Below are 16,997 nucleotides of genomic sequence, written 5' to 3'. Positions count from 1 at the left end.
AAAGTCCGGGTCCGTGTCCCGGACTTTTACCGAACTTTTCCCGGACACCGAACCCCATTGAAGTCAATGGGGACCCGAACTTTAAGGCACTAAAATGGCTCTAAAACACCAAAGGAAAGGGCTAGAGTGCTGCAAATGGCAGCAAAACGTAATTAAGAGCATGGCAAGTGCTCTGCAAACAAATGTGGATAGGGAAATAACTTAAAACAACAAAAAAAAACAGAAAAATAAAACAATGTTCTTCTTCATCTCTGAAGGACGAGGCCCATATGGAGTAGGAGGGAGGTTGAGGTGGTGGTGGATGTGGCGGTGACATAGGCGTGCGCACAGGGTGTGCTGGGTGTGCCTGGGCACACCCTAATCACCTAGGGCACATAGCATTGCCAGTGAGGAGATGGGAAAGATCTCCCTGGGACCTGCTCTGCTCTATTTCTCCTTGCCTACAGGTACATGGCCCCGATACATTACTCTCCCTGCTGGCAAACACATGCATGTGTATTTCAACTTTGGGGTGCACACCTTAATGCAATAGGCTGCGCACACCTATGGGCGGTGTAGGTGGAAGCGGCGGTGGAGGAGGACCAGGGCCGGATTAACAGCATCATGGGCTTGGTGCTGAGGATTTTGAAGGGCCTTAGGGCCGTGCCTTGCCATGCACCCAGAGGAGGAAGGGTGCAGCCATGCATGCCTAATTCAACATGGGATGCTGTCTCTGAAGCCCATAAACACATCCATGCATCGCCAACTGTCCCTCCTTGTCCGGCCTTCACGCTGTGTGGGGAGGTTCTGAGGGTGCTGCCTGGGGAAGCGAGCATAGAAGCCAGACTTCTGTGTTTACAAGTGACAGAAGAGCGGTAACAGTGAATATGGCCAACCCGGGGCCTATATAAAAGGTAGGGGCCTGGAGCTGCAGCTCCAATAGACCCTACATTAATCTGGCCCTGAGGAGGAGGACGAGGTAGCCAACACTGCTTCTTTTCACAAATTTTAAATGAGGGTACACCCCAAAAGAGTGAGAAAGAGCAAAAATGGAACAATGGGTGGGTAAGGTCGGTATCCATTGCTATTCTGCATAAGGTACGGAAAAGTCCCGTGGGATCCATGCCTGGTTCATTTTAATGAACGTGAGCTTGTCCACATTGTCTCTGGACAGGCGGCTGCGCTTGTCTGTTATAACGCCCCCAGCCGTGCTAAATACCCGTTCAGATAATACACTGGCTGCAGGGCACGCCAGCACCTCCAAGGCGTAAAGGGCAAGCTCAGGCCATGTGCCCAATTTGGAGACCCAGAAGTTGAAGGGGGCAGACCCGTCATTCACTACATGTAGGCGTGTGCACACATACTGCTCCACCATGTTGGTAAAATGCTGCCTCCTGCTAAGACGTTCCATCTGAGCTGCTGGTGCTGCTGTTTGTTGTGGCGTGCTGACAAAGCTTTTCCACATTTCGGCCATGCTAACCCTGCCTTCTGAGGTGCTGGCGGTGCCCTGGTTGCGTTGGCGACCTCCTCCTCCTCCTCCTCTGCCTTGTGCTTCCACTGTGGCCCCGCTGTCAGATGGGAATGCCAGCAGCATGGCGTCTACCAGCGTGCGCTTGTACTCGCGCATCTTGCGATCGCGCTCCAGTGAGTGAATTAAGGACGGTACGTTGTCCTTGTAACGGGGATCCAGCAGCGTGGCCACCCAGTAATCAGCACAAGTTAGAATGTGGGCAACTCGGCGGTCGTTGTGGAGACACTGCAGCATGTAATCGCTCATGTGTGCCAGGCTGCCCAGAGGCGACGAAAGGCTGTCCTCTGTGGGAGGTGTATGGTCCGTGTCCTCTGTATCCCCCCAGCCACGCACCAGTGATGGCCATGAGCTGGCCTGGGTGCCACCCTGCTGTGAACATGGTTCCATCTCCTCCTCCAGCTCCTCCTCCTCCTCATCCTCCTCATCCTCCAGAACTGTGCCCCTGCTGGACAATTGCGTCCCTGGCGTTTGCGTGTGCAGGAACCCACCCTCGGAGCCCCTTGCGAATGACTGCCCTGAAAGCCTTGGAAATGTTACCTCTTCATCCTCCTCCTCCTCCTCATCCTGTGCCACATCCTCTTCCATCATCGCCCGAATTGTTTTTTCAAGGAGGCATAGAAGTGGGATAGTTAAGCTGAGAACGGCGTCATTGCCACTGGCCATGTTGGTGGAGTACTCAAAACAGCGCAACAAGGCACACAGGTCTCGCATGGAGGCCCAGTTATTGGTGGTGAAGTGGTGCTGTTCCGCAGAGCGACTCACGCGTGCGTGCTGCAGCTGAAACTCCACTATGGCCTGCTGCTGCTCGCACAGTCTTTCCAGCATGTGCAAGGTGGAGTTCCACCTTGTGGGCACGTCACATATGAGGCGGTGAGCGGGAAGGCCGAAGTTACGCTGCAGCGCTGCCAGGCGAGCAGCAGCAGGGTGAGAACGCCGAAAGTGCGCACAAACGGCCCGCACTTTCTGCAGCAGCTCTGACATATCGGGGTAGTTTTTAAGGAACCTCTGCACCACCAAATTCAGCACATGCGCCAGGCAAGGGATGTGCGTCAAACCGGCTAGGCCCAGAGCTGCTATGAGATTTCGCCCGTTATCGCACACCACCAGGCCGGGCTTGAGGCTCGCTGGCAGCAACCACTCATTTGTCTGCTGTTCCATGCTCCTCCACAACTCCTGCGCGGTGTGTGGTTTGTCCCCCAAACAGGCAAGTTGTAAAACTGCCTGCTGTCGTTTACCCCTGGCCGTGCTGAAGTTGGTGGTGAAGGTGTTACGCTGTCCGGATGAGGAGGCGGTAGAGGATGAGGAAGCGGAGTAGGAGGAGTTAGGAACAGGAGGCAAACTGAAGCGCCCTGCAATCCTCGGTGGTGGAAGGACATGCGCCAAATTGCTATCCGCCTCAGGCCCATCCGCCACTGCATTTACCCAGTGTGCCGTTAGGGAGATATAACGCCCCTGACCGTGCTTACTGGTCCACGTATCCGTAGTTAGGTGGACCTTGGCACAGATGGCGTTGCGCAGTGCACACCTGATTTTTTCCCCCACTTGGTTGTGCAGGGAAGGGATGGCTTGCCTGGAAAAGTAGTGGCGGCTGGGCACGACGTACTGTGGGACAGCCACCGACATAAGGTTTTTAAAACTGTGCGTCTCCACCAGACGGAATGACAGCATTTCAAAGGCCAATAATTTTGAAATGCTGGCATTCAGGGCCAGGGATCGCGGGTGGGTAGGGGGGTACTTCCTCTTCCTCTCAAGTGTTTGGGAGATGGAAAGCTGAACGCTTCCACGGGACATTGTGGAGATGGTTGTTGGTGACCCAGGTGGTGGTGTTGCTGACAGATCGTCTGTTTGCGGGGTGGCAGGTGCCGGTATCACTACAGATGTGGCTGGAGCGGCCGAGACTGCAGCAGAAGAGGAAGCAGGATGAGCCAGAGACGTTTCTTGGTTTTGAAGGTGTGTACTCCACTGCAGCTCGTGCTTTGCACTTAGATGCCTGATCATGCAGGTTGTGCTCAGGTTGAGAAGGTTCATGCCTCGCTTCAAGCTCTGATTGCACAGGGTGCAAACCACTCGTGTCCTGTCATCAGCACATTTTCTAAAGAACTTCCACGCTAGAGAACTCCTTTGAGCTGACTTTGGTGCGCTCGTTCCCTTGCTGCGTTGGGCAGTAGCGGGCGTAGTGTCTAGGGCACGGCCGCTCCGCTTCTGCACCCTGCTCCCTCTTCTGCTGTGCTGGTGGCTCTGTGCGACCACCGCCTCTTCCTCCAAACTACTCAGTTCACCTGCATGACGTTCATTCCATGTGGGGTCGAGGACCTCATCGTCCTCCACATCATCTTCCACCCAGTCTTCACCCCTGCCCTCCTTGTCGGTCTCCACAATGCTGAACGCCGCAGCAGTTGGCACCTGCGTTTCGTCATCATCGGAGACGTGCTGCGATGATCCTTGCATGTACTCATCTTGAGGAATAAGTGGTTGGGCATCGCTGCACTCAATCTCTTCCACTTCTGGGGCAGGGCTAGGTGGATGGCCCTGGGAAACCCTGCTGACAGAGTCCTCAAAAAGAATAAGAGACTGCTGTATGGCTTGGGGCTCAGACTGCTGGCCTGATTTGCAAGGGGGTGAGGTGAAAGACGGTTGGACATTGGCTGCAGGTGCCAACTCTGACCTTTCTGCAGTAGACTGGGTGGGAGACAATGTGAAGGAACTGGAGGCACTGTCAGCAGCAAACCAATCTACTATCGCCTCAACTTGTTCTGGCCTCATCACTTCTAGGGGCGTTTGATGCCCTACCAAATACTGATGCAGGTTCTGTCGCCTACTCACACTTGAGGAAGGTGTTTCACTTGTGCGTGTAGCTGGCACAGATCGACCATGTCCTCTCCTTGCAACAGGAGCTCTACCAGCAGCACCACGACCCAGGCCACGGCCCTTATTTGACGGTCTCCTCATATTTCTGTAATTTAAGATCTTGCCCTAGAAAGGTTTTTATTGAATAGCGGAATAGAAAATATGATCCAAAAAAAGTGTATGTATATCACACGTACACAACCACACTAGGCCCCAATTACTATTGTTTGTACCCCTAAAAGGCTAGATGAGGAGTAGGGGGAGTATGGAACAGGCAGCACCCTCAAACCTTCAGAAGTATGAGATGAACCCCAACAACTTGGAAAGGTGGATCTCTCTCACACGTACCGACACAGACTATCCCGCAATTCAATTGATCCTCAAAGGTTTTTATTGAATAGCGGAATAGGAAATATGATCAAAAAAAGTGTATGTATCTCGCACGTACACAACCACACTAGGCCCCAATTACTATTGTTTGTACCCCTAAAAGGCTAGATGAGGAGTAGGGGGGGTATGGAACAGGCAGCACCCTCAAACCTTCAGAAGTATGAGATGAACCCCAACAACTTGGAAAGGTGGATCTCTCTCACACGTACCGACACAGACTATCCCGCAATTCAATTGATCCCCAAAGGTTTTTATTGAATAGCGGAATAGGAAATATGATCAAAAAAAGTGTATGTATCTCACACGTACAGAAACACACTAGGCCCCAATTACTATTGTTTGTACACCTAAAAGGATGGATGAGGAGGAGGAGGAGTATGGAACAGGCAGCACCCTCAAAGCTTCAGAAGTATGAGATGAACCCCAAAAACTTGGAAAGGTGGATCTCACACGTACCGACACAGACTATTCCGCAATTTAATTGATCCCCAAAGGTTTTTATTGAATAGCGGAATAGGAAATATGATCAAAAAATGTGTATGTATCTCACACGTACAGAAGCACACTAGGCCCCAATTACTATTGTTTGTACACCTAAAAGGATGGATGAGGAGGAGGAGGAGTATGGAACAGGCAGCACCCTCAAAGCTTCAGAAGTATGAGATGAACCCCAAAAACTTGGAAAGGTGGATCTCACACGTACCGACACAGACTATCCCGCAATTTAATTGATCCCCAAAGGTTTTTATTGAATAGCGGAATAGGAAATATGATCAAAAAATGTGTATGTATCTCACACGTACAGAAGCACACTAGGCCCCAATTACTATTGTTTGTACACCTAAAAGGATGGATGAGGAGGAGGAGGAGTATGGAACAGGCAGCACCCTCAAAGCTTCAGAAGTATGAGATGAACCCCAAAAACTTGGAAAGGTGGATCTCACACGTACCGACACAGACTATCCCGCAATTTAATTGATCCCCAAAGGTTTTTATTGAATAGCGGAATAGGAAATATGATCAAAAAATGTGTATGTATCTCACACGTACAGAAGCACACTAGGCCCCAATTACTATTGTTTGTACACCTAAAAGGATGGATGAGGAGGAGGAGGAGTATGGAACAGGCAGCACCCTCAAAGCTTCAGAAGTATGAGATGAACCCCAAAAACTTGGAAAGGTGGATCTCACACGTACCGACACAGACTATCCCGCAATTTAATTGATCCCCAAAGGTTTTTATTGAATAGCGGAATAGGAAATATGATCAAAAAAAGTGTATGTATCTCGCACGTACAGAAACACACTAGGCCCCAATTACTATTGTTTGTACACCTAAAAGGATGGATGAGGAGGAGGAGGAGTATGGAACAGGCAGCACCCTCAAAGCTTCAGAAGTATGAGATGAACCCCAAAAACTTGGAAAGGTGGATCTCACACGTACCGACACAGACTATTCCGCAATTTAATTGATCCCCAAAGGTTTTTATTGAATAGCGGAATAGGAAATATGATCAAAAAATGTGTATGTATCTCACACGTACAGAAGCACACTAGGCCCCAATTACTATTGTTTGTACACCTAAAAGGATGGATGAGGAGGAGGAGGAGTATGGAACAGGCAGCACCCTCAAAGCTTCAGAAGTATGAGATGAACCCCAAAAACTTGGAAAGGTGGATCTCACACGTACCGACACAGACTATCCCGCAATTTAATTGATCCCCAAAGGTTTTTATTGAATAGCGGAATAGGAAATATGATCAAAAAATGTGTATGTATCTCACACGTACAGAAGCACACTAGGCCCCAATTACTATTGTTTGTACACCTAAAAGGATGGATGAGGAGGAGGAGGAGTATGGAACAGGCAGCACCCTCAAAGCTTCAGAAGTATGAGATGAACCCCAAAAACTTGGAAAGGTGGATCTCACACGTACCGACACAGACTATCCCGCAATTTAATTGATCCCCAAAGGTTTTTATTGAATAGCGGAATAGGAAATATGATCAAAAAAAGTGTATGTATCTCGCACGTACACAACCACACTAGGCCCCAATTACTATTGTTTGTACCCCTAAAAGGCTAGATGAGGAGTAGGGGGGGTATGGAACAGGCAGCACCCTCAAACCTTCAGAAGTATGAGATGAACCCCAACAACTTGGAAAGGTGGATCTCTCTCACACGTACCGACACAGACTATCCCGCAATTCAATTGATCCTCAAAGGTTTTTATTGAATAGCGGAATAGGAAATATGATCAAAAAAAGTGTATGTATCTCGCACGTACACAACCACACTAGGCCCCAATTACTATTGTTTGTACCCCTAAAAGGCTAGATGAGGAGTAGGGGGGGTATGGAACAGGCAGCACCCTCAAACCTTCAGAAGTATGAGATGAACCCCAACAACTTGGAAAGGTGGATCTCTCTCACACGTACCGACACAGACTATCCCGCAATTCAATTGATCCTCAAAGGTTTTTATTGAATAGCGGAATAGGAAATATGATCAAAAAAAGTGTATGTATCTCGCACGTACACAACCACACTAGGCCCCAATTACTATTGTTTGTACCCCTAAAAGGCTAGATGAGGAGTAGGGGGAGTATGGAACAGGCAGCACCCTCAAACCTTCAGAAGTATGAGATGAACCCCAACAACTTGGAAAGGTGGATCTCTCTCACACGTACCAACACAGACTATCCCCCAATTTAACTGATCCCCAAAGGTTTTTGATTAAATAGCGGAATAGAAAATATGATCCCAAAAAAGTGTATGTATATCACACGTACACAACCACACTAGGCCCCAATTACTATTGTTTGTACCCCTAAAAGGCTAGGAGTAGGGGGGAGTATGGAACAGGCAGCACCCTCAAACCTTCAGAAGTATGAGATGAACCCCAACAACTTGGAAAGGTGGATCTCTCTCACACGTACCAACACAGACTATCCCCCAATTTAACTGATCCCCAGAGGTTTTTGATTAAATAGCGGAATAGAAAATATGATCCCAAAAAAGTGTATGTATATCACACGTACACAACCACACTAGGCCCCAATTACTATTGTTTGTACCCCTAAAAGGCTAGGAGTAGGGGGGAGTATGGAACAGGCAGCACCCTCAAACCTTCAGAAGTATGAGATGAACCCCAACAACTTGGAAAGGTGGATCTCTCTCACACGTACCAACACAGACTATCCCCCAATTTAACTGATCCCCAGAGGTTTTTGATTAAATAGCGGAATAGAAAATATGATCCCAAAAAAGTGTATGTATATCACACGTACACAACCACACTAGGCCCCAATTACTATTGTTTGTACCCCTAAAAGGCTAGGAGTAGGGGGGAGTATGGAACAGGCAGCACCCTCAAACCTTCAGAAGTATGAGATGAACCCCAACAACTTGGAAAGGTGGATCTCTCTCACACGTACCAACACAGACTATCCCCCAATTTAACTGATCCCCAGAGGTTTTTGATTAAATAGCGGAATAGAAAATATGATCCCAAAAAAGTGTATGTATATCACACGTACACAACCACACTAGGCCCCAATTACTATTGTTTGTACCCCTAAAAGGCTAGGAGTAGGGGGAGTATGGAACAGGCAGCACCCTCAAACCTTCAGAAGTATGAGATGAACCCCAACAACTTGGAAAGGTGGATCTCTCTCACACGTACCAACACAGACTATCCCCCAATTTAACTGATCCCCAGAGGTTTTTGATTAAATAGCGGAATAGAAAATATGATCCCAAAAAAGTGTATGTATATCACACGTACACAACCACACTAGGCCCCAATTACTATTGTTTGTACCCCTAAAAGGCTAGGAGTAGGGGGGAGTATGGAACAGGCAGCACCCTCAAACCTTCAGAAGTATGAGATGAACCCCAACAACTTGGAAAGGTGGATCTCTCTCACACGTACCAACACAGACTATCCCCCAATTTAACTGATCCCCAGAGGTTTTTGATTAAATAGCGGAATAGAAAATATGATCCCAAAAAAGTGTATGTATATCACACGTACACAACCACACTAGGCCCCAATTACTATTGTTTGTACCCCTAAAAGGCTAGGAGTAGGGGGGAGTATGGAACAGGCAGCACCCTCAAACCTTCAGAAGTATGAGATGAACCCCAACAACTTGGAAAGGTGGATCTCTCTCACACGTACCAACACAGACTATCCCCCAATTTAACTGATCCCCAGAGGTTTTTGATTAAATAGCGGAATAGAAAATATGATCCCAAAAAAGTGTATGTATATCACACGTACACAACCACACTAGGCCCCAATTACTATTGTTTGTACCCCTAAAAGGCTAGGAGTAGGGGGAGTATGGAACAGGCAGCACCCTCAAACCTTCAGAAGTATGAGATGAACCCCAACAACTTGGAAAGGTGGATCTCTCTCACACGTACCAACACAGACTATCCCCCAATTTAACTGATCCCCAGAGGTTTTTGATTAAATAGCGGAATAGAAAATATGATCCCAAAAAAGTGTATGTATATCACACGTACACAACCACACTAGGCCCCAATTACTATTGTTTGTACCCCTAAAAGGCTAGGAGTAGGGGGGAGTATGGAACAGGCAGCACCCTCAAACCTTCAGAAGTATGAGATGAACCCCAACAACTTGGAAAGGTGGATCTCTCTCACACGTACCAACACAGACTATCCCCCAATTTAACTGATCCCCAGAGGTTTTTGATTAAATAGCGGAATAGAAAATATGATCCCAAAAAAGTGTATGTATATCACACGTACACAACCACACTAGGCCCCAATTACTATTGTTTGTACCCCTAAAAGGCTAGGAGTAGGGGGGAGTATGGAACAGGCAGCACCCTCAAACCTTCAGAAGTATGAGATGAACCCCAACAACTTGGAAAGGTGGATCTCTCTCACACGTACCAACACAGACTATCCCCCAATTTAACTGATCCCCAGAGGTTTTTGATTAAATAGCGGAATAGAAAATATGATCCCAAAAAAGTGTATGTATATCACACGTACACAACCACACTAGGCCCCAATTACTATTGTTTGTACCCCTAAAAGGCTAGGAGTAGGGGGGAGTATGGAACAGGCAGCACCCTCAAACCTTCAGAAGTATGAGATGAACCCCAACAACTTGGAAAGGTGGATCTCTCTCACACGTACCAACACAGACTATCCCCCAATTTAACTGATCCCCAAAGGTTTTTGATTAAATAGCGGAATAGAAAATATGATCCCAAAAAAGTGTATGTATATCACACGTACACAACCACACTAGGCCCCAATTACTATTGTTTGTACCCCTAAAAGGCTAGATGAGGAGTAGGGGGAGTATGGAACAGGCAGCACCCTCAAACCTTCAGTATGAGATTGTGTTCACTGTACCCCACAAAGATTGAGTTCACTGCACCCCACAATGATTGTGTTCACTGCACCCCACAAAGATTGTGTTCACTGCACCTCACAAAGATTGTGTTCACTGTACCCCCCAAAGATTGTGTTCACTGCACCCCACAAAGATTCTGTTCACTGTACCCCACAAAGATTGTGTTCACTGCACCCCAAAAAGATTGTGTTCACTGCACCCCAAAAAGGATGTTGTTCACTGCACCCCAAAAAGGATTTTGTTCACTGCACCCCAAAAAGGATGTTGTTCACTCCACCCCAAAAAGATTGTGTTCACTGCACCCCACAAAGATTGTGTTCACTGCACCCCAAAAAGATTGTGTTCACTGCACCCCAAAAATGATTTTGTTCACTGCACCCCAAAAAGGATTTTGTTCACTGCACCCCAAAAAGGATGTTGTTCACTCCACCCCAAAAAGATTGTGTTCACTGCACCCCAAAAAGATTGTGTTCACTGCACCCCACAAAGGATTTTGTTCACTGCACCCCAAAAAGATTGTGTTCACTGCACCCCAAAAAGGATGTTGTTCACTGCACCCCAAAAAGGATTTTGTTCACTGCACCCCAAAAAGATTGTGTTCACTGCACCCCACAAAGGATTTTGTTCACTGCACCCCACAAAGATTGTGTTCACTGCACACCAAAAAGGATTGTGTTCACTGCACCCCAAAAAGATTTTGTTCACTGCACCCCAAAAAGATTGTGTTCACTGCAGCCCAAAAAGATTGTGTTCACTGCAGCCCAAAAAGATTGTGTTCACTGCAGCCCAAAAAGATTGTGTTCACTGCAGCCCAAAAAGATTGTGTTCACTGCAGCTCACACACAGAAAAATGGATGTGGATCACTGACACCTGCCTATCTCCAATCCCACACCACACAGCAATATCGATTGTAGTTTGTAGAACACAGTTTCCCTAAAATTCAGCAGACTCTGTCCCTAACAGGATTGAGAAGAGATCGTAGATCAGGATTGAGTGCAGATTCACCCCACCCCCCACACAGCAATATCGATTGTAGTTTGTAGAACACAGTTTCCCTAAAATTCAGCAGACTCTGTCCCTAACAGGATTGAGAAGAGATCGTAGATCAGGATTGAGTGCAGATTCACCCCACCCCCCACACAGCAATATCGATTGTAGTTTGTAGAACACAGTTTCCCTAAAATTCAGCAGACTCTGTCCCTAACAGGATTGAGAAGAGATCGTAGATCAGGATTGAGTGCAGATTCACCCCACCCCCCACACAGCAATATCGATTGTAGTTTGTAGAAGACACTGACCCTATATAATTCAGCAGACTCTATCCCTAAAATGCCTACAACTCGCCCTGCCTAAACACTCCGACCTGTCCCTCAATTCTATCCGGACACAAATGGTTTTTTCCTGCCTATCTTTCCCTAATCAGCAGCCAGCACGTTGATGTGTGCTCTGTCCCTGAATCTAAGCAGCATAATGACGCCGCTGCGGCTGCCTCGAACTTATAAAGACTTGGTCACATGCTTCAGACGGCCAATCACAGCTACTGAGACATTTGCAGGCATGGCTGGGATGGCTTAAGGCACACCAGTTAAACGATTGTTGATTGGCTGTTGAAAGCCCGCCATGAAAAGAGCGCCAAAGCATGCAAAACCCGGAAATAAAACGACCGAACACGGATTTTTACCCGAACATACAGTAAAGTGTCCGTGTCCGTGTTCGGGTACAAAAAATCCAATTATTCGGTACGAACACGAATAATACAGTCCGTGTTCGCTCAACACTAGCAGTAACTATGCTTGCAGGTCTAAACAGGCAGCGGGTATCTATTTTTCATGTTGGGACTGTTTCTGATGTCTCAGTGGGAAAGTTCCAAGGAGGGCAGCCTTATTCATCCTTGACATCATGCATACCATCAGCTCTCCTCTGGAGCATATATTATTGATAAAAGAACATATAATTGGTACACACTAAAGCCAGTAATGTCTTTATCCAGAGGCCCTTAGAAAGTGTACACTTCTAACTTAAAGAAGTTGTAAGGTCAGAAAGCTTTTTTATCTTAATGCATTCTATAGCATTACAGGGAGCTGTGACTGCGCTCGGGTGCCCCCATAGCAAGCTGTTTACTGTGGGGGCACTTGACAGGAGGGAGGAGCCAGGAGCAGCAAAGAAGGACCCAAGAAGAGGAGGGTCAGGGCCACTCTGTGCAAAACTAACTGCACAGAGGAGGTAAGTATAACATGTTTGTTCTTTTTTTATTTTTTATTTTTTTTAAACGAGACTTTACAATCAATTTAATTGGAGCTTTCATAGACTATGCCGAGAATGGAAGCAGACATCAATTTGTATGTTTTATATGCCAGGTTCACTACTAAAGCACTGAAGATTCTATTGTTGCCTATCTGAGTTAGGTATTAGACTCCGTTCACACTGGGGCGACCTGTCAGGCGACCTGGTCGCCTGACAGGTCGCCGTGGGTTGCCTGCCCATAGATTAGCACAGGACCTGTTCTAATAGGAGCGACACAAGTCGCTCCGACTTAGAAAAAGGGTCCTGAGCTTCTTTGGGGCGACCTCGGAGAGACCTGCATTGACTTCAATGATATGAAGTCCGTGCAGGTCTCTCCGAGGTCGCGGTGCGCGCTGTGCACCGCGACCTCGCAGGTCGCCCCGGCAAGTCGGGTCGCTGCAATGTGAACCGGCTCTAAAGTTATCATTATTATAATACAGGAATTACATAATGCCAACAGGTTGCGCAGCATTTTACAACATGAGAACAGACAGTATAGTTACAATACAATTCAATACAGGAAGAATCATAGGGCCCTGCTCATTAGAGCTTGCAATCTAGGAGGGAGGGTGAAGTGATACAAAAGGTAATAATTGTGGGGGATGATCTGATGGAGAAAATAAAGGGGCAGAATAGGCTTCTCTGAAGAGAAGGGTTTTTCAGTGATCATCTAAAAGCAGAGTAGGAGATAGTCAGACAGACAAATTGTGGTAGGGAGTTCCATAGGATAGGAGAGGCTTTGGAAAAGTCCCAGAGGCGAGCATGGAAGGAGGTCTTAGGAAGAAAATTAGTAGGTTGGTAAGTTAAAATCGACCTAGTTTTTTTTCTCTTCTCTTCTATTGTTTTTGTTTTGTCTTGCTCTGTTCAGCACAATGGGAGCTCCATGTCTGAATGGACACATGGAGCTGCGGCTTGGCTCGGGTGCCTCCATAGCGAGCTGCCTGCTGTGGGGGCACTCGATAGGAGGGAGGAGTCAGGAGTAGGAACAAGAGACCTGAGAAGAGGAGGATCTGGGCTGCTCTGTGCAAAACCAACTGCACAGAGGAGGTAAGTATAATATGGTTGTTATTGAAAAAAAAAAAAAAAAACAAGACTTTACAATCACTTTAATTATTGATATGCAATTTAGTCTGTTGGTTGTTTGATTTGTTTTCTTTTTGTTTTTCCTTTTTTTTTTTTTTTGAAAGAGGGGAAAAAGGAGAAAAGAAAAAAAAACGTAATAAAAGCTATTCTATCAGTATAATTATTGTAAATAATGATCCGCTTCTACAGCATAACTTAGATGTCTAAAAAAATTACTTGTGTTGTGCTTTTTAGTGAAAAACGCTGGGTTCCATGCAGTGTTTCATTCTATCTCTGCATTTAAAGAATGCCAAACCTAAGACAACCAGTTACAGTAGAAATTTTTGTCAACTTCAGGGCAGGAAAGAATGCATCTCTAAAATTTTGTGAGACATGAAATGAGAAATGAGAGACACAAAAACAGGGACGTACTTTCATCTTGGTCTGTAAGAAGCAATCCATTAAAATGATCCACACAACCAGTTGCTGCTCCTAAAAATCTTCATGTTTATTTAAAAACCACAGTGTACACTACATTATGACTAAGGCCTAGGCTGAAACGCGTCAATTGGTTTTATCTGCACTTGTACACTGTGGTTTTTCAATAAACATGAAGATTTTTAAGAGCAGCAACTGGTTGTGTGGATCATCTTAATGGATTGCTTCTTACAAATGACTGTGGATCAAGCACCCGTGAGCTCTGTTGTCATTTTTGTGTGTGGGTAGTAGCACTGTTTCTTTTGTGTGTTACTTTCATCTTGATACCTGAAAAATTATGTGATTAATGTTACTTTTTAGGGGGTTTTTTTGTCGGTTTTTTTGGGGGTTTTGAATGGAGTATATATGTCCATGCTGGGGAGATTCTCCCTTTCTATTTGTCTTGATAACTGTTGTCACCAATAACAAGCGAGTGTGTGGCAACGTTCCAGCAGAGGATTTCCCTCACTTTGGACAGATTTCCTCTTGATTTCTGCTGTGTCTACAGGGCAGGACATGAAGGAAAATGTCCCCAGTAGCACACAGGTGACAAACTTAACGATGACTTATCTCTCCCTTTGCTATCCCAAAAAGGTTTTTACGGTCCCTTTGCTATCCAAAAAAAGTTTTTACGGTCATTTTAAAAACTATGCTTGTATTGAGTTGAATATTGCCCATATAGATTTTTATGCCGTGCTGTGTTAACGTGGACTGTGCTAAGGCAACCAAGTAATTTGAATAGGATAACATGGCACCACAATGCAGACATGTAAGATCTGGGAGTCTTGGTTGATGATAGATTAGGCAATAGCATGCAATGTCAAGCGGCAGCTGCCAAAGCCAGCAGAATATTAGCATGCATAAAGAAAGGGATGTATTCCAGAGATAAGACTATAATCCTTCCACTTTATAAAACTCTGGTCCGACCGCATCTGGAGTATTCGGTCCAGTTCTGGTCGCCAGTCCTCAGGAGGGATGTGTTGGAGCTGGAGAGAGTCCAGAGAAGGGCAACTAAACTGATTAGGGGATTGGAGGACCTTAATTATGAAGAGCGTCTGCAATCGCTTGATTTATTCTCCCTGGAGAAGAGACGCCTGAGGGGGGACATGATAGCAATTTAAAAATATCTCAATGGGGATCTCAGCTTAGAAAAAAAGCTGTTCAACAGAAGGGATTGCGCGAGGACTCGAGGGCATACAATGCGATTAGAGGAGAAGCGTTTTAACCTCAGGCAACGTGGGGGGTTCTTTACTGTGAGGGCTACAAGATTGTGGAATTCTCTACCACAAGAGGTGGTTTCTGCGGGAAGTATGGTGGCTTTCAAAAGACTCTTAGACGTACATCTCAAGGTCAGAACATTCAGGGCTATGTGAGATGATTACAGCCACACACACCTACACAGGTTGAACTGGATGGACTATTGTCTTTATTCAACCTCATCTACTATGTAACTATGTAACACAGTACACCACCAAGCATGTTGTCTGTGCTTCAGTGCAGGTGCATTACTGTGTGTTGCATTTACACGTGGTAAAACATGTATTAGCACAACACTTAAGTGTAAATGGACCACGCTGTTGGCGTTTTTCAGTTATTGACTTTAGTCTACAAATCACTCTTTGTCCTTATGTCTGGACAGGCTCCTTTCCATTTCTTTTAATGTGTTTTTATTAACATTTCAGGCCATGTCTGTAAATTTTTTACCACAGTACGGTCACTTGTAAATGTTTGACCTGCTCTAGTAAAAGACGAAAATGAAGCAGGTGAAGTTATTAAACGTTACAGAATTTTAACAAGATTTATTATGTGAAAAAGTAGCTTTGTGGGTGGTCAGTGTGTGTTTTTGCTGTAATATGGCAATTGGTGACCGTGCTTTTTCTGTATTGCATTTTTTTTTAACTTCAAATGAATCTAATCAGATGACAGAAGAGATGACTACATTAGAGGTAAACATTATATGGGCATAATGTTTGAAAGGAAGGCATTTCTATTTCCAAAGTAACCAATTGGATTTTTACATTTAATTTCTTATCCACAGAAGAATCTTGGTAGCTTGGAACTTGTTAAAGTGTACTGTATCTAAGCACGTTTTTTTTTTTTTTTTTAGATAAGAGTAGGAATGGAATAAACCCCTGCTGAGCTTTTTATTGCTGTGTGTGTGTTCCTGGGTAGATTGATCCTCTCTGTGTGTCCTGGTGACCACTGTCACCAAGACAAAAAGTTATAAGAAATCAAAAATGTGTGCTAATTCTCAAAGAAGAGTATTGTATGGAGTCCAAACTGGGGGTAGTTTTTCCCCCTGAATATTATTTTTCCCCTATGAAGCCTGTCAGCTGTCACTACAGGGAACACTTTTTATACTGTAGGCTGGAAGTGTCAATCAGTATGTGATCTGTAGGAAATGTTAAAGATAACATATGCAAGGATATACTTGGAAAATATTGAAAAGTCCTTATGTGTTACTATAAGCACTATTAGACATACAGCTTGCAGCATCGTACATATCATACAGGGATTCAGCAAGTATGAAAATTAGACAGTAGACAATAACCATCAAGGGGTAATCGTGAAATAGTATGTGATTGTCATAGGCATATTAACTGTTTACAACTGTAGGATACAGAAATTATGAGAAAGAGTGGAGATAAAGGGGGGGGGGGGAGGTGGTAGGGAGGAAAATAAGGGGAAGAGGAGGAAGGGGAGGGGGGGGACAAAAGGAGGAGGAGGGGTAGGAGAATGCGGGAAATGGATAAGGCAAAAAAAAAAAAAAAGGTAAGAAACATAAAAAAAAAGATAACAATCCTAATTAGATGCTCAGAGGGATGATCACCATGGCAAAGAAGGATGAGAGTTCAGGAATAAGTTGATAGTGTTTGTGATGTGGGACCTCAGGATCACCACCAGCCACTTGTAAAAATGGTAGTCTTTAAAGAGGAAGTAAAGTCCCTAAAAAAAAAAACGAGAAAAAAAAAAGCCCTGTAAAGAGAAAGGCATAATGAGCTAGTATGCATCGCATACTAGCTCA

The 16,997-nt window shown here is 45.6% G+C and overlaps 1 protein-coding gene across 1 annotated transcript in view; it reads left to right on the top strand.

Moving 5' to 3' along the window:
- SCN4A (sodium voltage-gated channel alpha subunit 4) overlaps positions 1 to 16,997 on the top strand; it is a 250,242-nt gene that overhangs the window by 135,483 nt on the left and 97,762 nt on the right. The gene's annotated exons all lie outside the window — the stretch shown is intronic.

Source organism: Pelophylax lessonae, assembly GCF_965119305.1.
Source record: "Pelophylax lessonae genome assembly, chromosome: 11".
NCBI classification, from domain to species: domain Eukaryota; kingdom Metazoa; phylum Chordata; class Amphibia; order Anura; family Ranidae; genus Pelophylax; species Pelophylax lessonae.
The sequence above is the reverse complement of the archived record's forward strand: the minus strand, read 5'-3'. Positions and strand labels throughout refer to the sequence as shown.